Raw genomic sequence first — 23,800 nt, forward strand, 5'->3', positions numbered from 1 at the left:
TCTACATTACAGATCAAATGCCAAGGACACTGTATGGTCAAAGTGGGTACTCAAGATTTGTTAACCATTAATACTTCTCCAAAATTGATGATTTCTCCATGGTCTCAGTATCCAGGTCCATTGCTCAATATTTGGGATACCTGGAGAGCAATTTGTTCTTTGTTCTCTGGCCTGATGTCAACTCCTTGATACCCAACATTTTATACATGGACTTTCTGTCAGATTACACTTCTCTAATCCTGTGAGGAATAGTCTATTTGTCTACTTTTTTTTTTCCTCTTCTCATTTGAAGAGGCCTGGCAAGCTATTGCAAGATAACAGGGATACTATTTATGGGAGTCCTTATCTTTATCTAGCATCAGTGATAAATCAAAATTTGGATCCATTCCTGCTTGTGACTAACTTTTTATGAGATATATGCCCAGATCCTGACAGTTAAATTGATATGTCCCTGTCCTTCACTAACCCTTACCTTCTGCTGTTTGACAATTCATTTTGGCCTATTTTCTTTTCTATGTTTACCACTTACTCTAATGACTGTTCCTTCCTCTTCCTTCCTTCCTTCTTTCCTGCTTGATTTCACTGATTCCAACAGTTAACACTTGGAAACAGATCAAACTCTAAATCTGAACTATTCTTTCCATTATTTGTTAATAAAAATTCTAAAGCAAACAGCTATGATTTTATGATAAAAATGTTACATGATTTTGGAAAAATGAGGGTTACATTGTTAGTGCTCTCTTGGAAAGTATCCCTATAACTGAATGCTATCACCGCTTCCAATGATAATTTTCAAGACATCAAGTAAGAAATTGGTCTTTAGGTTGAAAGTGCTAACATTACATTTTAAACTCAGATGAATGAATACTTTCAATAGTACTTGCTTTGATAGATACAAGGCCCTTATCAATGTTTGGTTTCTAGGCTTTAATTCATTTTTAAGATCTTATTTTCCTCTAGAAGTGAGGGATTTTTTCTTCAAAGTTCATTTCTAATTTAGTTTTCAGACCAGAGTTGGCTAGTATACTCATTTTTCATCATATGAGAGAACATTGGCAACACAGTTATGCTTCCAGCAGAATTTTACTGGAGTGGAACCCAAAATCATTTAACCTGAATGGATAACACACTGCCAAATCCTCATCTCTTGGGTGTGTTTGTGTGTTAAGTCACCATATAACTTCAATAATTGGGGTTTCTTTCTTCAGTGAAGAGTCTATCAAAATACAGAGAAGTGTCAAATAAGGCTAATTTAAGTAAATTCGTACTAATGCAGATTTTGAATTCCTTCAAAGTTGAATAACAAAATGTTTTAAAATAAAACCAGTTTTATCCATCATAACTTAACATTAGAATTTTAATATATTTATTGCAATCAATAGTTTAGAAAAAAGATGCCAGCTTATGGTGAGGTATTTTCGAGGTATCAAAAGAGCTTTAAAGCAGCCTATCCTTATAAGAAATTTGTACATTATCTTTAAAATCATTTTGACATGATTAGTTAAGTAAATCTGCCTCTTCCCTATTGCTCCAGATCACAGGGTAGGGCTGTGCACATTGTGAATGCTTAACAACAAAATAACACATAATTTATTGGCCAAATAACCTATGTCAGGTACTTCTGAAAAGTTTTCTAAATGTATACATTGATTTAATTGTCATAACAATTATATGAAGTAGACACTTTTATTTATTGTCCCTGTTCTACACATAAAGAAACTAAGGCACAGGAAGTTAAGTAATTTGGCCACAGTCTAATGGTAAGCATATATTGAAGCCATATCTGAACCCAGGTAGGCTGGCCCTATGCCTACTTTTCCTAAGCACTACTCTGCCTTTGAATAAATGGTCTGATATATTTATTGGCTGATACCTTCAAAGGTAAACTTCAAGAGGAGGGATTTGGTATTTGTGAGTTGTCTACTATGTTTAAGGCACTCTGCTGGATGACCTGTGTGATTCATATGCGTGATAGATATTATTCTCCTCACTTTTTTTTTTAAAGATTTTTATTTATATGACAGAGAAAGAGCACAAGCAGGGGGAGCAGCAGGGAGGGGGGAAGGAGAAGTAGGCTCCACGCAGAGCAGGGAGCCCAATGGGGCTCGATCCCAGGACCCTGGGATCATGACCTGAGCCGAAGGCAGACGCTTAACCGACTGAGCCACCCAGGCACCCCCTCCTCACTTTTTAATGAAGAAAATGATTCTGAACAATCTTTTTTTTTTTTTTTAAATCTTAATTAACAAATCAGATGGCCACTCAGTTATGTGCATTCTAAAGCCCTGGTTCTTTCTATGTCATTGCATTGCCTCTGAATGTTTTCTGAAATTTGGTCATAGGTCAAAAAAAAAAAAGAATAATTAAGTTTTCTTTTACCTGAAACTATGGTGATAAAGTAGAGCACTTATTAAAAGAGAAATGATTATTAAAATAATCATGGTTGTAAATAGCCTGGTTTTGATATATCCATGGCAGGTGAAAAGAGAAAAGGGAAAAAAAGGCAAAACGAGTTTTCTGTCTGTTATTGAACTAAATATTATTTGGATAAAAGAACACTAAATAGTGTTTAAGAAAGTTAAAGTCCAAGTTATAAAATTTACTGTCTGTTTAAGCAATTCTTCACTTTTTTGAGCTTGTTCAACCAGTAAATAAGAGGATGACCTATCATGAGTTTTCATTGTGTCGTAGAATTTCCCCGACTATAAAATCATCTGCTCAGATTAAACTGTAAGCAGATGATATACATGTGAACACAAATGAAAGTGTTTTATGTGAAGTGGAAAAAGTGGGCTTCATACTTGCCCAATAAGAATTTAATTTTGCCTATTCTATGGCCTTGACATAACTACAAAACACAGTTGAGAAAAAAATATAAAATCAGTAAGTAAATTGTACAAGGTCTCTTTCAATTCTGGTATTCTGCGACCAGTGACAGAACACTGGAATACTTGTTCTCATCATGATACATACAAGATAAGATGGCAGTCCTGAGTACAACGTGGTTCAATAGGTATAGACAGGTTTCTTTGAACTAAAATTATGTTTATACCTTTCACCTTAATTCAATATTAGAATGCAAGAAATAAAATTTCCCTTATATAGTAAATTTTAATCTACTTTAATTTGGAAAATGTTATTCCACTCATGAACATGTGCATTTAATAATAATTAGTAATAGATCACTTGAGACATATCTCAAAATAATTGCAACACACTTGCATTAATACATCATTAACTGAAGAATTGATCTATGCCTTATATAATGCTAATGGCTTGATGTTTGGGGAGATAGGATTAAGCACATGTAAGTGATATTCTTGCCAATAATAAAATTCTCAAACAAGTTTTACAAATGCTCAAGAAAGGAGTCTGTTAAAGTCTAAGATAGGGTAAGTGTATCATACAACTACTTTAAGACATCACTAAAAACAATGTGAGTGCAGGCAATGGCATTAGTTAGGATTTGTTTGAAAACAATCTCAAAATATTGGTGGTTTAAAACAACCAAGACTGATTTCTTGCTTACCTAAAGTATGTTGAGAGTCTAGGCATTTTTCCAGGTTACCCATCCTCCTTATGAAGAATCAAAATGGCATTTTTATATAAATATTTTTTCCTGGCTCATGGAAACAGGTAGAGAGTGCTTGTGCCTGGATATTACACATTTTACTTCTCAAATTCTGTTGACCAAATTAAGTCATTTAGATAATATCGACATCACGAAAATGGGACATTGCAATCTCCCTTTGTTCCTATAAGAAAGACAACTGAAAATATTGGTGAACAGCACTAATATCTACCACACTTGTAAATCAGTAAAGGTTTGAGCATGTCCAAACTTCATGCTGCCTTATTTGCCCAGCAAGTTTCTAATTTGACCCATTTAATCCCTATATTTGTTACCTCTTTTCTCACTTTTCATTTAAATACCAAGCATTTTAAAAGACATTTTTATTATTTTAAAAGATTTATTTACTTATTTGAGAGAGAGAGTGGAGATGGAGGAGTAATGAGAGAGGGAGAGAGAGAATCTCAAGTAGACTCCCCACTGAGCCTGCAGCCACCCAGGGCTCAATCTCAGGACCTTGAGATCATGACCTGAGCCAAAATCAAGAGTCAGACACTTAAGTGACTGAGCCACCTAGACATCCCTAAAAGACATCTTAATTTGCCACAGTGCTTAGGGTACAGCTATTAATAACTCTTTCATTCTTACTGGTCTTTACTGTTGTAAGAAAACTGATATGCTGCATGATTCTGAGCATAAGCATCAGCAATTCATTCAATGGTCTTTTTCTGTTAGTAAAGGAAGAAAACCAGAAGTGAAAGCAGAAGCCTTTAAGTCTGCCTGTTTACTTAGCTCCTACATCTCCTGACTCACCATTATGCTGTATATTTCTATTAGTATGGTCTTTCTTTCCTTCATCCACCCATCTCTAACATCACATATTACAACACATAATATTGTATGGCAGATAATCATTGAAAGTTTGGGGTAGTAAGGATTGGGAAATTGTGTAACAGTACATGATAAAGAAATACCCTAAATTTAATACTAGATTTCTCTCTTCATTAACAGTACCTCAGACTGTTACCTCTTCATGTATTAACATCCCCAGGCCCAGTCTCTCACCATAGTATTATATGCCCTCTATCCTTTTCCCTCAGACGTTAGTAAAAAAAATACATATCTTTGTTAACCTATTAAGAGTTCTTTATCTTTAGGCAAGGCCATTATTTACATATTTTGAAACTCACTGAGGTGTTTTACTAAATAAAAAAGTAATCTATTAAAAAATCTATCAGAATATTTAGCCATATAAAGAACCCATCAGTAAAGACATATAAATAAGAGATGCATTTTTCTTTAATATATGCTAGACTGTGAACAGAGCAACCTCCAGGAACCATGAATGTCAGCTGCGGTCCTTCCTGTCACATTTGTGATACATGCCATACACAACGGGCTTTACAAGATCTCACAAGTCCTATGATTTTCATCTGATACTGGCCACAAACCTTGTTCTTTTCTTACTGGGTAAATTTCAAAGGCCCAAAAGTTGCATGTGAATCAAGAAAGCTCCATGGAGTTCAGACAAACTTTGAACTCCAACTGGCAGGGAACAGAATTGAAAATTTTACAAAAACACCTTTATTCTCAGGGTCAGCTCAGCAGGGACCAAGTAGTATAGAACAGGTGAGAATGAAAGCTAATCAAGAAAGGAAACCCTTTCAAACAACAACATCAGTCACAGAAGCTGTGTTTCACAATCAGGGTACTAGTAGGGTCGGTTCTTATTTTAACCAAAGCATCCCTTATGGTTTTCCTTGATGCTCAAATCCAGTTCAGAAGAAATGTTCCACTACAGGCTTCTTTCTTATGTCTCATAAATAAAACAGCAAGATAAAAATAGCGGCTTCTCTCAAAGTTAAAGCAAAATGAAAGTCAAGGTTTCAGCAATCTTCCTTCACCCTTTTCCTTTTCTGTTTTCTTGTAATAATTTCTGGAATACACTGAGGACAAGAATTTTTCAAAGATAAGTGCAGACTGATTTTGAAAGAACATATTTATAATGTTGACTGTTACTTAAAATCTGGGATTGACCAGTGTTTTACTGGAAATGTAATTCATGCTATCCTCCTTTAAAAAAATCCACTTGTTTATAGAAATACTTGAGAATACAATTGTATTATATATCTCTTGCTAGAATAGAAACGGTACTTCTGTTAGAAGTCCTAAAACAGCCAGGGCTGTGAAAATAAGTCAAAGGTGGGTTTTCTACTTATGCCTATGGATAAAATAATCCCTGAAGTTTAGGGAAGCATTTTGTAAAAGAGAGTTGTAAATTGAAGTCCCCAAGTAGAGAAGATTCTGGGAATTAATAATTCCATCATTTACCACTCTATATAACTTACACATATTTCATTTAATTTCAGGAATTTAGTTAACACTTAGAGTCAGATTATTTTTCTAATGGCTGCCAACACCTCCTTGATCCTTTTTTCCCTGTTCTTCAGTAAGACACAGGGGAGTTTTAAATGCCATGTATAGTGTAAGTTTCCTTCTTGGAGACTGTCTTAGAGCTTTGATATATGAAGCATTCCTTTAATACAGAAAGATGAATGCGATCACTCTGGAAAGAACTAAACATACTGTTTCATATTCATTAACTTCACATAACATTTCAGAAACTAAGGGCTGAATTATTTTCATCCTCATATTTGGTTACTTACTAATTTCCAAATTTTGGCAAAAGTATATCTTTATATCTTAGAGTTACAAATGCCATTACACAATTTACTTTAAAATGTCACTGTAACTTTCAACTTTGTTTTGGGATATGGAAAGTTGAAAAGACCACCACTCACACCCTTATAATAAAATAAAAAACAGTAATCTATAAAAATCACAACCTTCTTGAACATATCACAGCTGAAATCACAAGGAAATCAACTAATGCAAAACATAAGAAAGATACTTTTCCAAGGAGAGAGTAAATATGAGTGATTGCTTATCTAAGGAAGACACAAATCACCATATGAGCCATTATGAACTTTTTTTTTTTTTTTTTTTAATCTCAGAGAGAATGGGAGACAGAGAGCATGAGAGGGGGAGGATCAGAGGGAGAAGCAGACTCCCCGCTGAGCAGGGAGCCCGATGTGGGACTCGATCCCGGGACTCCAGGATCATGACCTGAGCCGAAGGCAGTTGCTTAACCAACTGAGCCACCCAGGCGCCCCCATTATGAACTTTTAATAAATGTAAATCAATATCTGAATGTTGATTGTGGGCTAGCATGAAAGTATAGAAATTCTGGAAATTGCAAATTTGCAATTGCAAGAGAAATTCAGTCCAATTCATGGACTCCTCTCCACTGACATCACTAAGTTATCATGAGAGATACTGGGGGCAGGACAAGAGACTAGAAAGAATATCTCTTATGGTGAAGACCTGGGAAAGGGGAATAGCAGCTGCTATTGGGAAAGCTTGAAGCTTTGCCTGGATACTTCTCTAACTCTCCAAAGAAGAAAATTCATAATCAGCTGAGGAAAGAACAATGAACTCTGTCACATTCTGAGTACAGATAAATACCTATCAAAACTGGCAAAAGGAAACAAAAAAATTCCTCTTCCCTTGGGGAAGGGGCAAGAGAACATCCTTGGGCCATATCATTAATGATCCTCTACCACTGGGGACAGGAAAGGATCACTGAAAAAGATTATCCTGAGATTCAGGGACATACCATCTGCCTAAGACTAAGGCTGAATCAGAACAATAGAGAAGACCTTCTCCTTCATGTGACCCTATCCCCTCTTCCCCCCTTCCTGAAAGAACAAGTAAGAGCAGTCCAAAATACTGCTTGGGAAGGAGCAAAAGCAGGAAGCAATACCCTCATTGTGATACAGGAACAAAGAGGAAATTTAAATGCAGAATTGAGCAGGTATTATAAACAATTCTCTAGCCCCACTCTAAAAAGAAGGCAATGCTAGAAAAATTTGAAGACTAGTGACGTTCTGAGTAAAACCACAGTAACAAAAACAATAATCTCAGCTCAACTCCTGACTAAATTTATTCAATCCTCCATGCACAGAACTAGAAAAAGAAGAGGAAAGCCTATTTCCAAGAATGAGTAAGATTTAACTCAGTCTCTACTGCCCTACAAAAGGTATACCTCTTTCAAATAAAAATCATGAAACATACAAATGAATAAGAAAAAATAAAAATATTGTCAAGGGACAAAATTGCTAACAGAGTAAGATTCAAATATTACAGTGATATTAGAATAATCAGACAGGAAGTATAAATAATTATGATTAAGATGTTAAAGGCTCTGCTGGGAAATGTCTATAATATGAATGAACAGGGAGGGAATTTCAGCAGAAATTATAATAAAGAATCAAACATAAATGTCACCATAAATGGTAGACATAAAAACACAGTAACAGAGATGAAGAATGCTTTCAGTAGTTCATCAGTAGGCTTGACAGTTGGGAAAAAGAATCAGTGAATACCATTCTAGGTCAATAGATACAATGGAAATTGGAGAGAAAGATGAATGAAGAAAACTGAACAGTTTCCAAGATATATGAGATGGTTTCATTTCAATAACACATGTGTAATTGGAATCCCAGAAAGAAGAGCAAGACAGAGGAAAAAAAGAAGTTTGAGCAGATAAGAGCAAATAATTTTCTAAAATTAAGGAAAGATATCAAACAATAGATTCAAGAATCTTTTATAAAACTAAACAAGATAAATCTTCCCCATCCACATCAATCCATACACACACACACCACTAGATAAATCCTAATAAAACTGTTGAAAACTAAAAATAAGGAAAAAATCTGCAAAGTAATCAGAAATAAAAGATACGTTAATATAGAGGAACAAAGATAAATATTACAATAGGCTTTTTGTTAAAAATTATTATGTAAATAAGAAGGCAATGAAGCAATGTCTTTAAAGTGAAAACAAAACAAAACAAAACCTCTCTATCAACAAATACATCTTCAAAATATAAAGGAGAAATACTAATTTTTTCAGATAAACAATAACAGAAAAAAATTAATTGCCAGCATCTCTTCTAAGAAATGTTAAGTGGAATTTCTCCAGGAAGAGAGAATGTGACACCAAAGAGCAGATTTCACCTACACAAAGAAATGGAAGAGTGCTCGAAGTGAAATAATTGAAGGTGAATACAACAATCTTTTGGTATTTTAATTGCTCTAAAACATTTTTGCCTAAATAAAAAGATTATCAATGGCCAGTATATTTATAGCATATGTAAAAGGTGAAATATTAAAATAACGGTGGCAAAAAGGACAGAGGAAACTGGGAGTCAATTGTTAATAAAGCATTTATTCTATAGATGAAGTGGTATAATATTATTTGAAGGTAGACTGTTACTACTTAAGATATATATTGCAACTCTATGGTAACCTACACAATAATTTTAAAAGAGCTATAAATAATAAGCCAATATTGGCAATACAATACAATTATGCATAAGATTCAATCTGTAACTTCTGCTTTTGGAAAAATTGAATATATTTCCCTATTTTCCTAGATACAACAAAAACTCTCAATATTATACATAAAAACAAGAAAGAAGACTCTGAAAAGTGAGGAGAAGGCAGACTTTCTAGGAAACTTGGAACCCCAGGAATGACACAGTGGTGAGTTCTCTGAAATTTCTTTTTACCACACATAACCCAGACTTGGAGCCAAAGAAGCTAGCAACCCAGAAACACTAATGGGAACAGACCAAAGAGGAAAAACAACAATGACAATAAAAACAACAACAAAAGCCTGAACTCTTTAGTCAAGGACCAGGAAAGTGGTAGTCTGGCAAGGAAGAAAACCCTTAGTATTCTCTACTCCAGCCAAGTATCACAGAAAAAAACTGTGGTCCCACCTGTACCCATGACAACAAAGGTCAAGTGGGAATCCTAGACTTCTGTTCTTGGAAGACTGTAATAAAATATGCCCCAACTATTCTGGGTGGTGAGAAGGATGAGTAGGAAGCAAGGACCTTCATTCCTTCTGGACACTAATACTGCCCACTCAATCTGGTGGCAGTGGAAACCACGTGGGAAGCCTAGACTTCCACAAAGAGCAGTAACAAGGACCATACTCCTCCCCATTTAAGTAGTGTCAGAGAAGGCCTAGTGGAGGGTCAGGACTTTTCTCATGACCCAGCAGTTATGAGGTCAACCCAACTATAGTGTCAGTGGAGGCCACATAGGAAGCCAGAACTCTCACCCCCAATCAACAGTAATGAAGAACCCCCTTCCCTCAGATGTCCACAGCATCCAAGTGGAGAATATGGGCTTCTATCTCCTCCTGTAAGTAATGGGGTAGCAATCCCCTTCCAATGCCAGAATGGTGTCAGAAAAAGTCAGCTAAAACAAAAGGTATAAATAAGATCCAAAATTTCATGACATAATACAAAAAATGATCAAGATTCAATTGAGAAACTACTCACCATGCCAAGAACCAGCAAGATCTCAAATTGACCAGAAAAAAATCAATAAACACCAAGATGATAGAATTATCTGACAAAAAATATTAAATCATTATGGTATAAAGACCTCAATAAAAAACTACAAACAGGCTTGAGACAAATTTTAAAAGAATAAAAAGTTCCAGCCAAGAAATTTAAAAATCAACAAATTGAAAACAAAAAGAAGAACTATATGGAAATTATAAAACTGGAAAATACAGTAGCCCAAATGAAAAGTTTAGTAGATGAACACAGCAGCAGAAAGGAGAAATAGGAAAAAAAGATCAGTTAACTGGAGAATAGAATAATAGAAATTAACAAATTTAAAAAGTGAGAGAAAGTAGCCAGATAAAAATTGATAGAGCCTCAGGGCCCTGTGGGACTATAACAAAAACTCTAACATGGATGTATCATTGGAATCAAAGAAAAAGAGGAGAAAGATGTTGGGCTTAAAAGGTACTCAAAGAAATCATTACTGAAACTCCAAATTTGGCAAGATACATAAATCTACAGATTTTTAAAAAATATTAGTAAACCCCAAACAGGATATACACAAAGAAATCCATACTAAGACATATCAAAGTCAAAGAACTGAAAGTTAAAGATAAAAATTCTTTAAAGCATAGGGCTCCTGGGTGGCTCAGTTAGTTAAGTGGCTGCCTTCAGCTCAGATCATGATCCTGGGGTCCTGGGATCAAGCCCCACATCGGGCTCCCTGCTCAGCGGGGAGCCTGCTTCTCCCTCTTCCTCTGCCTGCCGCTCTGCCTACTTGTGCTCTCTATCTCGCTGTCAAATAAATAAATAAAACCTTAAAAAATTTTCTTTAAAGCAGTAAGAGAGAAATGACAACTCGCCTAAAAAGGAAAAATATTTGTAAAACAGGTTTCTCATTAGAAACCATGGAAACCAAAAGGAAATTGCATAATTTTGAGGTGTTGAAAGAAAAGACCTGTCAACCCAGAAACCTATATCCAGAGAAAATAACCTTCAGGAATGAAGAGGTAAACAAAAAATTTTCAAATGAAGAAAAATGAAGATTTGTCATCAGAAGACTTACTATAAAAGAATGGCTAAAGGATATTCTTTAAAAAGAATGTAAATAATAAAAGAAGGAACTTTAGAAAATATAGAATGAAGAAAGAACACAGTAAGCAAAAATATGGGTTAAATATAGTAGGTTTACCTTCTCTTGGGTGTTATAAATCGTGTTTGATGTTTGAAGCAAAAACCATCTGATGTTGCTTAAATATACGTAAAGAAAATACTGAAGAAAATATAAATGTAGGAGGATATGGAGACATGAAGGAGGTAAGGTTTCTGTACTTCACTCTACCTGTAAGATTATGACACCAATGGACTTATTTTATGTATATATCATATAAAATCTATATCAACCACTATAAAAGTTGAAAGAAAGATACACCCAAAAACACTATATGGAAATATAAATTCAAAAAAGTGTTTAAGTAATTGAAAGGCAGGCATAAAAAAGAAAACACTGAAATAAAAAACAAAGAGAATAGAAAACAAAAATAAAATGTTAGGCTTGTGTACCAAAATATCAATAATTAAACATAATTACTCAATAGCACATTCTTTTCAAGTGGTGACAAAACATACATCAAAATAGACAATATTCTGAGCCATTAAAAAAAAAACTTGAATAATTAAAAAGAAAAAGAAGTCATATAGAGTATGTTCCCAGCAACTATGAATTGAACTAGAAACAAATAAAGATAACAGGAAAATGTGTAAATATTTGTAAACTTAAAAAAAAAAAAAACCCACACACTTCTCAATAATCATGATGCCAGGTGGAAGTCTCAATAGATATTCTAAAGTACATGGAACTGAATGAAAATAAAAAAAAAAAAAATCACTACCTATGGTATGCAGCTAAAGCAGCACTGAGAAGAAAATTCATACTGCTAAATACATAACTTTGAAAAGAGGAATGTTTGAATCAATATTCTAAGCTTCCATCCCAAGAACTTAGAAGACAAAGGAGGAAAAAACAAATAGAAGAAAGGAAATAATAAAAATCAAGAGAAATTAATGAAAATAGATAAAATAGAGAAAGTCAATGAAACAAAGAGCTAGTTCTCTGAAAATATCAATAAAATTGACAAACGTTTAGCATGACTGACAAAAAAAAAAAAGAAGCCACAAATAATATAAAAGTAGTATTAGAGACCTCACTATAGAATGCAGACATTAAAAGGATAATAAAGAGATTCTATGAATTATTCTACAAACATAAATATAACAACATAGATGAACAAGACCAATTCCTCTAAAGGTACAAACTAGCACAGATCAGCCAGTATGATATAGGGTAATTTGAATAATCAGATAACTTTTAAGGACAGAAAATAAGTAAGGATATAGAAGGCCTAAACAACACAGCCAATAAGCTTAATCTAATTGACATTTTACAGATAATTCCACCTAACAACAGCAAATTTTTTTTTTCTGGTGCCTAAATAAGGTGAGACATTCACCAAGAGAGACCATATTCAGGGCAAACAAGTGAAAAATACTATTTTAAGAGTTAAGCCATTTTAACATGTCATAAATAACATACAGTGGAGTTGTGTTAACATGATCAAACATCATTAAAAATACCAAGAAAACTAATACAGTGAAAATTTTTCAGATTCAATTTTTTTTCTTTTGAAGGCTGTGTAGATATTATCTTTGGTTTGACTAAATAGACATTAAGATACAGTATTTCATATATTTTTATAAGAAAAATGAATCCTATTTTTAAGTAGTAGAAGCCAAAATCTTAAATTTTATAAAATAAAGCTGACTTTAGGTGCAGAGGTTAAAATATTACAGAGCTAAATTTGAGATTGTTAATAATAGCACTATTTTTGAAAATCCCATTCTAGGGGCACCTGGGTGGCTCAGTTGTTAAGTGCCCACCTTCAGCTCAGGTCATGATCCCAGGTTCCTGGGATCGAGCCCCACATCGGGCTCCCTGTTCTGCGGGGAAGCCTGCTTCTCCCTCTCCCACTCCCCCTGCTTGTGTTCCCTCTCTCGCTGTGTCTCTCTGTCAAATAAATAAATAAACCTTAAAAAAAAAATCCCATTCTAAATTAAACAAAAGCAAACCTGAAAGAAATAAGCAGCAGCAGCAATGTTTATATGGGAGACATTTAATGTTAATAATCTTAAGTGCACTGAAAGATGCTGTTAGAACTGGGCTGAGCAATTTGGGGGTGGTAATATGCCATTAGAGCAACCAGAACACTTAAACTGCCATGAACTCTCATCACTTAGCAGGAGGCTAAGGAAAGGAAAGCTCATCATAAGTGGTGGAAGCAGGAGGTTAAAATAAAGCATTCAGTGGATAGGTTGGCCATCAAAAGGAACACATTCCGAGAATAAATGAGTAAGCCGGTGGATCAATGTAAAGAACTTTACCCAGCACTTAGCAGGAAAGGATAAAGAGATGAAATGAGGGAGGCAGAAGTTAAAGTGTCAACATCAGTGTAATAAGAGCACCAGGAACAGTAATAATTACACAGCGGGAAGGAAATACCTGAACCTGGGTATTTCCTGAGATTGAAGACAAATAATACTTTAATTTTTAAGAGTTTATTTAGCGCCAAACAGGATAAATGTTGTGTATCATGAATTGACATATATACAAACTATAGAAAACTTTAAATCATCAAAGACAAAAAGAAGCAGAACTCATTTACTGAGGAACAAGATTCATCAGCTTTGGAGGACTGACCTCGGTAGAGGGCGGGATATGGAGTTAGAAAATCACATTTGTAAATGTTTCATGTGCACAGGTCTCCTTTTTTTTAATTTCACTTCTAATTAAAGTCCCAAATTTTAGATTTGAGGAAACCACTAGCACTGTAGTCACTTAATAAACAACAATTTGTATTTGATACTAACTCTAATATCAGCTGTGTGTAGTCACATGGCAGAGTGAAATCCATTTGAGGTTATGATTACAGAGGTACTTAAGCTGGGAACAGTGATGAACAAAGAATAGATATGGTGGGTATCAGTAAAGGGTGGGGAAGGTACTGGGTTCAGTACAAATATATACAGTATATATTATAAATTTTTTATATCTACACACACAAAATATAATTATACAATAGAGTAGTAATTTCAGATAAGAAATATACAATAGAATCACGTCAACTTTCTACTTCTGTTTCAGGCAGGATGAAATAATAGGAAACTGTCTGAAACTCATGCTCTAAACATTTGAAAAAATCTGGATAGAAACAATTTCTTGAAATGTATCAATGACCTGATAGTCTAGAAATGAATACCTCAAGGTCAAAGTGGCTTAAGGAAGAGGGAATTCAGACAGGTAAGTAGGGCAGTAAAGCAATTTTTCCCTTGAGAACATTTGCTGAAACTGAAGACAATGAGCTTTGATTTTAGTAGCCTCACAGCATGCAGAGAAAAGGAAGGAAGTCTAGAACTTACCCAAGTGGAGAGTCCAATAGAAGAAGTCTACCCTTGGCACAAAGTTGACCCTGAAAAACAGCACCCTCCCTGTACAGGGAATTGGAAATAAACCTGATATTCCTTTCTTACTGCCAGACTATAGTTCAAGTCAAAACAAGGCCCTACGGTGAGAAACCTAACTTAGAAATAATTCATGATCACAAGCCAGAAGTCACCTGTGTATGAAGTCCCAGTTTGCATGTTCCTAGTGTTCTAAAAGGCCTTTGCATTAAAAAGTGGCTTTTCAGTGTTTTCATGTTCCTGATTAAAGCAAACAAATCTTTTCTGGAGGAACTTATTTCAACCAGGCAATAAAGTTTCCTTATAGACTAATTTTAAAAGCTACAATTTTCCCATTCAAAAATCACACATACACACACACACACACACACACACACACAAAAGAACCGCTAACAAACACCAGCAGAAAATGTAAATACTAAGGTCAAATCCCCAAATCTTCAGATATTGTTATTATCAAGTGGAAAAATAACATAATTACTTAAATAAAAAAAGAAGGAATTGCAGACAGAAGATCTGAAACAAAAAGCAAGTGAATTATACTCACAAAATGATCAAATATAACCTCTAGAACTGAAAACTAAAATAATTTTTTTTAAAAAAACACATTGAACAGGACTAGTGACTAAAGAGTTACTTGTAAGTTTAGATTTGGAAAAAAAAATAAAAACATCTAGAATGTAGCAGCGTGAAACAGGAGAAAAATATAAAAGAGTAGAGAGAAAATTAGGCAAAGAAATATTTGAAGAAATAATGATTTAGAATAATCTTGGTTACCTTGGGCTGCCATAACAAAATACCATAGACTGGATAGCATAAACCACAGAAATTTATTTTCACAGTTCTGAAGCTAGGAAGTCCAAGTTTCAAGGTGCCAAAAAATTTGATTTCTGGTAAAAACTCACTTCCTGGCTTACAGACAGCTACTTTCCTGCTGTGTCCTCATATGACAGAGAAATAAAGCAACCTCTTTGGGGTCTTTTCTTATAATGGCACTAATCCCATCATTAGGGCCCAAACCTCATGACCAGATCTAAGCCTGATACCTCCCAAAGGCCCCATTTCCAAATACCATCACATTGGGGGTTAGGACTTCAACATATGAATTTGGGGGTAGACATAATTCAGTCCATAACAAACATTTTCAAGAATTTATAAAAGACATCAACATCATGGATTCAGAAAGCCAAAAATCCCAATCAAGACAAATAAAAATGAATCCCATTAACACATCATAATCAGTCTAACACTGCAAAGGAAAAATCTTTAGAGTAACCAGAGAGAAAAGACAGATATTCTAAAAAGGTTAAACATTGGACTGGTAGCTGTCTTCTCAACAAAAATAATAGAAACCAGATGACCAAAAATGACACTGTCAATATATTAATATTCTTGTTCAATCTAGGATTCTATCTATATCTTACAAAGCATTCTTTTGGCAACTAGGGCAAAATAAAGATTTGTTCAGACAAACAAAACCACAATTTTCTACTAACCAACACTTACTGGTGAAAATGCTAAGGTTATAGTTCTGGCAGAAGGAAAGTAATCCCAGGTGGAATATCTGAGAAGCATAATCTAATGATGAACAAATAAAATGGTGAATATATGGGTAAATGTGAACAAATTTTGACTATATAAAAGTATAATATTCAGTATAATGTTAAAAAAATCAATGCAGATCTAAAAGAACAAAAACAATGCCATGTACTTTAAGTAATTATAGTTGAAGTGCTCTACAATCTTTACAATACTTGAAAGCAAGAAAAAGAAGACTAAGTTGTGGTTATAAGTTAAATGTGCACATCAAAATATCTAAAATAATAAAATGGAAATAAAATATATGACCTCCAAACTAATGGATAGTAAAATAAGGAAAATTACTCAAATTAAGCTAGGAAACAAGAGAAATTTTTAAAAGGGGTGCAAACAACACAAAATAAGGTGAAAGAGAGGACTCTAAATGGTGTAACAGAACTATAATAAATGTAAATGGACCAAATGTTACACTTAAAAAGACTGTCAGAATAGAAAGAATTTTTATTTTATTTTATTTTATTATTATTTTTTAAAGATTTTATTTATTTATTTGAGAGAGAGAGAGCACACAAGCAGAGGGAGGGGCAGAAGGAGAGAGAAGAAGACTCCCTACTGAGTAGGGAGCCTGACATGGGGCTGGATCCCAGGACTCTGGGATCATGACCTGAGCTAAAGGCAGACGCTTAACCAACTGAGCCACCCAGGTGCTCCTAGAAAGAATTTTTAAATCAGATACCTGTTGTAAGAAAAATATATGACTTAACTATGCATGAAGCTTAAAAATGGGAAAAAAATATGCTATGGAAGTTATCAAATTAAAGCTAATATAACTATACTATTCATAATCAAAATCTGCACCAAATTAAATCAAATCCTCAAGACAGTCTCAACATATAAAGCAAAAATTCACAGATATATGAAAGAGTAGAGCAGTCTATCATCATAGTGAGAGATTGAATACATTTCTATCATTAACTGACATAAAATAGATGAAAAATCAGCAAACATATAGAAGAGATTAATGATACATTTAAAAATAATGTTTAATCAGTTCTGGAATGGTGGAATAAGGAGGTTATCTTAATCTCTGTATAAAACAATAGAAAAAAAGCAAAACTAAAATCAACCATTTTCAGATATCTGGCAATTAAGCAAAGCCACAGAATAAACTGAAAATCATCTATCCTAGGGAAACTACTAACATTTTAATGTCAGTAGTCTGGGACATTTTAATTTAGGGCTCTTCCCATATCTCCTCCCATTCCAGTGCTACTGTTACCAAGAGCTGGTAGCATTATGGACAACAGAGGTACCTGACCACTTGGACATCTGTTAAAAGCACCATCTCTAGGGCGTAGTCAATATTTGTATTAATTTGCAGTTCCCTAGTAAACTTCTATTCTCAGACATATGGTGGCTATTCATTTGATTTGAGCTCAACTCACGAAGGAGTTTCAGCCTACCCCTGGGGCATTTCCAAACAACAGCTCACTGCTGGCAACATCTCAGTTGCCTAAGGTTGTGATTTCAGCTGAGGCAACCAAGAGCTTGTCAGGGAATTGAAGAGGAAATCCTGGAAAAGATGTGGTCCTTTTGCCTGACTTCTTTTGCTTAGAATAATGTTTTTACAGTTCTTTAAAACACTTTGGTACTTTTGGCATGTTTGTCAAATTTATTGAAGCATTTGCTTCTTTTGCCTTTACCCCTGAATGTAGTCCGGGAAAGGGAAAAAAAAAAAAAGAGAGAAGGAGAAGAAGACAGTGAGAATGCTGATATATAAACTTTGGTACAAATCCATCTCTTTTAAGTGAAAGATGAGAATAGGGAGCCAGTAAAAAAGAGAGAGAGACTCATGGTGGCGGGGGCAGGGTGGAGGGGGATAATCCCAAAGTTAATTATAACAACAGTGATTAGTAGCTACTATATTACATTACTGAATATCAGGCACTCTACTAAGCAAAGGTATATAGTACCACATTTTATTCACTTCATGCTCACCACAACCTGATAAGGCAATTTTATTATATTAATTTCATACATGAGGAAATGCATGTTTAGAGATACTAGAATCCCACAGAAATAGGTTGAAGATCACTCTGAAGCCTGTATTCTTAATTTCTGTTTCACCAATAAATAAGCACATTACAACAGAAGAGAGTTGCAGAATTAGCAATGAGGGTGACAGGGGGAAAGTGCCATCAGGTACCCCAATAACATATGGCCTCCTTCTCAGGACAGTTACGTAAACGGTGAGGGCTGGAACATCTGAGGGTAATCATGTAACCTCGGTGTAACTTCATGCATTAGTTTTCTGTTCCTGTGTTCTACCCATATTAGCTCAGGTGAAGTATGGTGAAAACAGATACAGCTCAAGAGAGAGACACTGGAAAGAGTTTTACAGTTTTATCATACTCACAGTTGCCTAAGGAGAACACAGCACCCACAGTCCCAGGGGAAGTGCTGGGGTCAGTCAGGAGGCAAAGAGAAGGAAACCACTGACAAACGTGTTTTTGGAAAGGAATGGTGAGGCAAGCAGGTTTAAGACTGAATAATTTCAGCAGGTTCTAGAGCACAGGGGCTGCTCCTGGTTGTCTGGTATCTGAGGCTGGAAGAATTAGGGCAGGTGTATGGTGGCCCAGAGTGTGAGAGCCAGATAACGGAGGTCACTGGAACCTGGAGTCAGCCACTTAAGGAAAAATGACTTTCCTCTAGTCAGGGCCTCAAAACTGGGTCAAAACGGCATTTAAAAAAAACTATAATGCATGCTGCTATAACCAAATTACAAAGCTAGTAGTTTAAAATGGGTCAAATTTGTATCTCACATTTTTTGCAGATCAGAAGCCCGTGGGTCCGGCTGATCTGTCTGCTTAGTAATCAGGCTATCAGCCTACATTCCTTACTAAAGGCTCAAGGGAAAAACCCTGCTTCCATGTTCACAAAACTTGTTGGTAGAATTTAGTCCTATCTGATGGTAAAACTTTGGTCCCTATTCCCTTTCTGACTATTGCCCCAGGGGGTCTTTCTCAGCTTCCAGAGGATATCTGCATTCTTTGGCTACTGGATCCCTTCCTCCATCTTCAAAGACAACAATGGCACAAATACTTCTTAAGCTTGAAATTTCTTTGACCTCCTCTCCTGCCTCATCCCTACTCCTCCTGCAGATGGAAAAAATTCTCCACTGCTAATGACTCATATACTTAGATTGGGTCTACCTGGATAATCCAGGATTATCTCCCCATCTCAATTATCTTAACTTGAAGCACATCTCCAAAATCCCTTTACCATATAAAGTAACGTGTTCATAGATACCACAGATAAGAGTGTAGGTATCTTTGAGAGGTCATTATTCTGCCTATTATACTTAGATAAGGTAATACCATCAACATCCAGGTGTGTAAACTAGAATAAAATCTCAGCCTGCCACACCTTCACTGATTCATACCTATCCAGCAACCCAAATGCTTGATAACCTACACAACTACAAAAAACATCAGAGGACACCTCGGGGCTGCTCAGGCAGAGAGATTGACCAATGGAGGGATTTAAATTATAAACACTTTTACACCTTTTTTAGCTTGCCTAACAATTTAAGAGAATAAATACTTAAGTATGTAAATGCTTAAGAGGTCTGTGTGTTTTCTGAATTCTACTTCTGTATTATTTCAAAGAAACCATTTTTCGGTGTGCTTTTTTATTTATTGCTATTTTATTTTTTTGCTGTAATCTGAAACAAACTGAATTTGAAAGTAATATTACAAATTCAAATGCAAAAATTTGTAATGAAGATGGGTATGTCATGTAGAAAATACGTGGAGAACTTAAAAGTTAACTGGCAAATTGAGAGCAGCATTAGCTAACTGGACTTTGATATTTTTCCTTGGTGAAATCCTGACTTGCTGCGATTGCTTGCCTCTATGTATTTGTGTCATTTTTTTTTTTTATTAGACTATAAGGGAAGTTCATGGTTGAAGAGGCCAAATAGGTCCTGATCATATTGGAACATGAAATCATCAAAGCTCAGAGATGAGCTTTTTTGGGGGTTGTGATGTAGTAGAAAAAGCACTGGAAGGGAGATTGGAAATCTAATTTGAAACTCAATTCTACCACCAACCATTGACCTTACAAATCATCACTTCTCTGGGCCTCAGTTCATATATTCTGCCACTTCTAGTACTACCACTGAAAATATTTTTGGGTACTCAAAATTGTTCAGCACTTTGAAGTTTACATACATAAGCCTTTATCTGTAATAACTCATTTAATACTCATAACTCCAAGAAGATAGAAAATATTATTCCTGGCTTTAAAAATAAGTGAGGGGTGCCTGGGTGGCTCAGTCGTTAAGCGTCTGCCTTCGGCTCAGGTCATGATCCCAGGGTCCTGGGATCGAGCCCCACATCGGGCTTCCCGCTCAGCGGGAAGCCTGCTTCTCCCTCTCTCACTCCCCCTGCTTGTATTCCCTCTCTCACTGTCTCTCTCTCTTTCTCTGTCAAAGAAATAAATAAAATCTTTAAAATAAAAAAATTAAAAAAAAAAAAAAAAAAAGAAGTGAGTAAACTAAGAACTAAAGAAGTTAGGTGGTATAATCAAGATCATGTAACTGGAATAAAATCCAGCTGTGTTTGAATCCAAAGCAGTGAATATTGTCTTTATATTTTTACAATTTCATTAAGTTATTGTCACTGTATATATTTGTAAAATGACAACAGAATGCAAAAAAGAATTATTATGTCATGTAGTTTCCTTGTCTACTTGGCACATGACAACAAATATTTCCTGTTTTGTATCAAACTTCTTTCCAACCAGATTGAAGTTGGATCTTACTGGAGGTAGTTCTCTTCATATAAGAATGAACATATGGCTCTCAAGGATCCTTTGCTCACTTTCTTTTTATGCTACATTCCCCAAAGATTTTATTTGAGTGGATTCATATAGTTTTTTCCCATTTCCATAGTCTGTAAGTTCTCAAGTCTTAGTGCCTTCTGTATCTCTTCACCTTCAGATTCCCTAAGTGAAACTTTGTTTTCCAAGAAAACTGTACATAGTGTTTGACTGCATTTATTTACCCAAAGATCACAGATTTAGGGGATGGAAATATCGAGCTCTAAACCATAAATACTTTTTAACCTGAATTTTCTCTCATTCTAAGTGAGGTCTTTGTACTATGATGAACATTCTCCCCAAAAAAGGTAATCACCTAGTTTAGTGAACCAAGCATCCCTGTGTCGTTTCCAGTATTTCAAGCAATACTTGAAGAACACGCAATTTGGCCTTTCTTAATTGGACTCTCAAACAACCAAAGTGAGAGCATGCTTAACACAACCTAAATGATCATTCTTTTATTGGCAGAAATTGTGGTGCTTGAAAGGTATTGCCAAGAGATTTGGAATTTTTATTGAGAATTCCAGGAAGCTAGAGATTTCTGGGTAATATGTTCATCACTGAAAAGAACTCTTCCCCTTTGGGGCCAAAATCTGACTTCTGATTCCAGAAAAATGTCAGTAAGTCATGAGAGTTCCATTTTCTTATTTATGTGATCTCTTTTCTTGATACACCATAAGTAAATGAAGGGAATTCAAGAATTGTTGAGGGATGAGTGTATTTCTTCTACTTGTTTGTATATCTTTAGGCAAATCACACAATATTCCTCATTTTCTGGGTGGAAAATCAGATTCCTCCAAAAGTTACTCCCTTGGCTCTCTATATTGTGCACTACTTGGACCTTAGGGAGCATGTTCTATATATTGTGCAACAAAATCTATAAACCTAGTAACATACACAACACAAATGTAAGGTATGCTAGAATTTGCATTATAAATAGTGTGGGATCTTCTGCTAAGGAATGTTTTCTCAGAAATGAAGTCCTATGAATTTTAGAATATTTCTTAGATAATAATTTTCTCTTTATATCTTCTTGAGTTTCAAATTTAAAGACTGGGATCCTTATCTTGGCACTCAGGATATTGCACAATCTTGAAGAAAGTTAACTTTATTTTATTGTCCATTTGGTTCAGACACATGCCTGTGGTCCTACCCATGCCTCTGATCAGCCACAGCAATGGAACTTGATTTGGGGACCAGCCTTGATATGTGTGGGGGGGAGGGGGTTGTTTTGTTTTATTTATTTTTTATTTTTAAAAAAATTATTCATTTATTTATTTATTTGACAGAGAGAGAGAGCAAGAGCAGGAACACAAGCAGGGGGAGTGGGAGAGGGAGAAGCAGGCTTCCCGCCAAGCAGGGAGCCCTATGTGGGGCTCCATCCCAGGACCCTGGGATCATGACCTGAGCTGAAGGCAGACGCTTAACAACTGAGCCACCCAGGCACCCCCGATATGTAGTTTTATAAGACACTGAGGCCTGATTTCTAAGATTCCATCTCCTTATTAATCAGTGTTTCTGACTTTCTGCCTTTATATTTGCCTGTCTAGCCACTCCCAGAAATCTGTCTATTGTCATTGCATTACCTTTCTGTGTATGAAAACACCAAGAACAGCAATTATACCATTCATAAAAGAATTTATTATCTTAACTGTACTCTGTTTTAAAATATATCACTTGGGGTTTTAGAAATCTTCAAAGGTATCTATAAAATTATTATCTTATAGGTGGACCCCATTATACCACAAACTTGGGCTCAAATTTTTTTCAGTGGAACTGAATACACACACACACACACACACATATATTTGGGTTCTCTGTACGTGAGAAGTACATAGAACAAAGTTACTCCTAGCCTATATTAGGATATGTAACACCATACATGGTTACAAAGGAGCATCAAAAGGACCTCAAGCTATTAGAACAGTTCTTTCAATCAGGCACAGTTGTCAAAAGTCCCATAATCAGGAATGATTAAAGTATATTTTCATGAGCTTACAAAAAACTCACAATGTGAATTCCAGAGGAATGCCCTTGGGGCCTTAAAGACTGTTTTGTTCCAGTTTTCCATTAGGTCTTTTGGAGAGGGGAGGGTATTGCAAATAGAGATTTATATTTTAAATAACACTAGGAATGCTAGCCATACACATGTGTATCTGTCCCTCTTCCTCTTATACCCTCCTCCACTATCTTAGCTAGTTCTAGAGACAGAGACGTGACTAAAACTTTACTGTAATTGAGTAAATGTATTTTATCGTTAATTCTCAATTCTTTGTGACCCCCCACCTGAAGGAAATTGCCATTTTTCCCTCTTAGCAGCCATGGCTAACTGTGGTAGTCAAGCTTGACTTTGTCCTGAGGGAATCAGCTCCAGCAGGAAGGGCTAATGAGCAGTAGTGTTGGCGTGGAGCATGAATACTTCAAAAGAGCCAAAAAGTTTTCTGTGGATTTCTGGTGATTCTCCACTCTTTCCAAACCCTTTGAAAAATCACCATATTATTTCAAATGAATTCATCAAAGATTTGTCATGCTGGAAACAACTGGATGCTAAGATGATGATATCTTTTTGACTAGAATATCACTGTTGACATGGAGAATTCCGATTTCCAAATTGGTGCATAAGTCTCTGTTTCAACGACTCTTAGAATCTCTCCTTCTCTCCTCTTCTTCCTTCCTTCCTTTCTTCTTTCTTTCTTTCTTTTTCTTTCTTTCTTTTTCTTTCTTTCCCTTCCTCTCTCTTTCTCTTTCTTTCTTTCTTTCTTCTTCCTTCCTTCCTTCCTTCCTTCCTTCCTTTCTTTCTTTCTTGTATTGGCTTCTCTTCCTTGGCTACACAATAGCATTATGCCACTAGAGAGCAAATTACTATTTAC

General features: G+C 35.4%; 1 long non-coding RNA gene across 1 annotated transcript in view; it reads right to left on the reverse strand.

Moving 5' to 3' along the window:
• LOC115942166 (uncharacterized) overlaps positions 1 to 23,800 on the reverse strand; it is a 233,710-nt gene that overhangs the window by 177,384 nt on the left and 32,526 nt on the right. The window lies entirely within an intron of this gene.

The sequence above is a fragment of the Leptonychotes weddellii genome, chromosome 10 (assembly GCF_054177405.1).
Source record: "Leptonychotes weddellii isolate Sample4059 chromosome 10, ASM5417740v2, whole genome shotgun sequence".
NCBI lineage: Eukaryota > Metazoa > Chordata > Mammalia > Carnivora > Phocidae > Leptonychotes > Leptonychotes weddellii.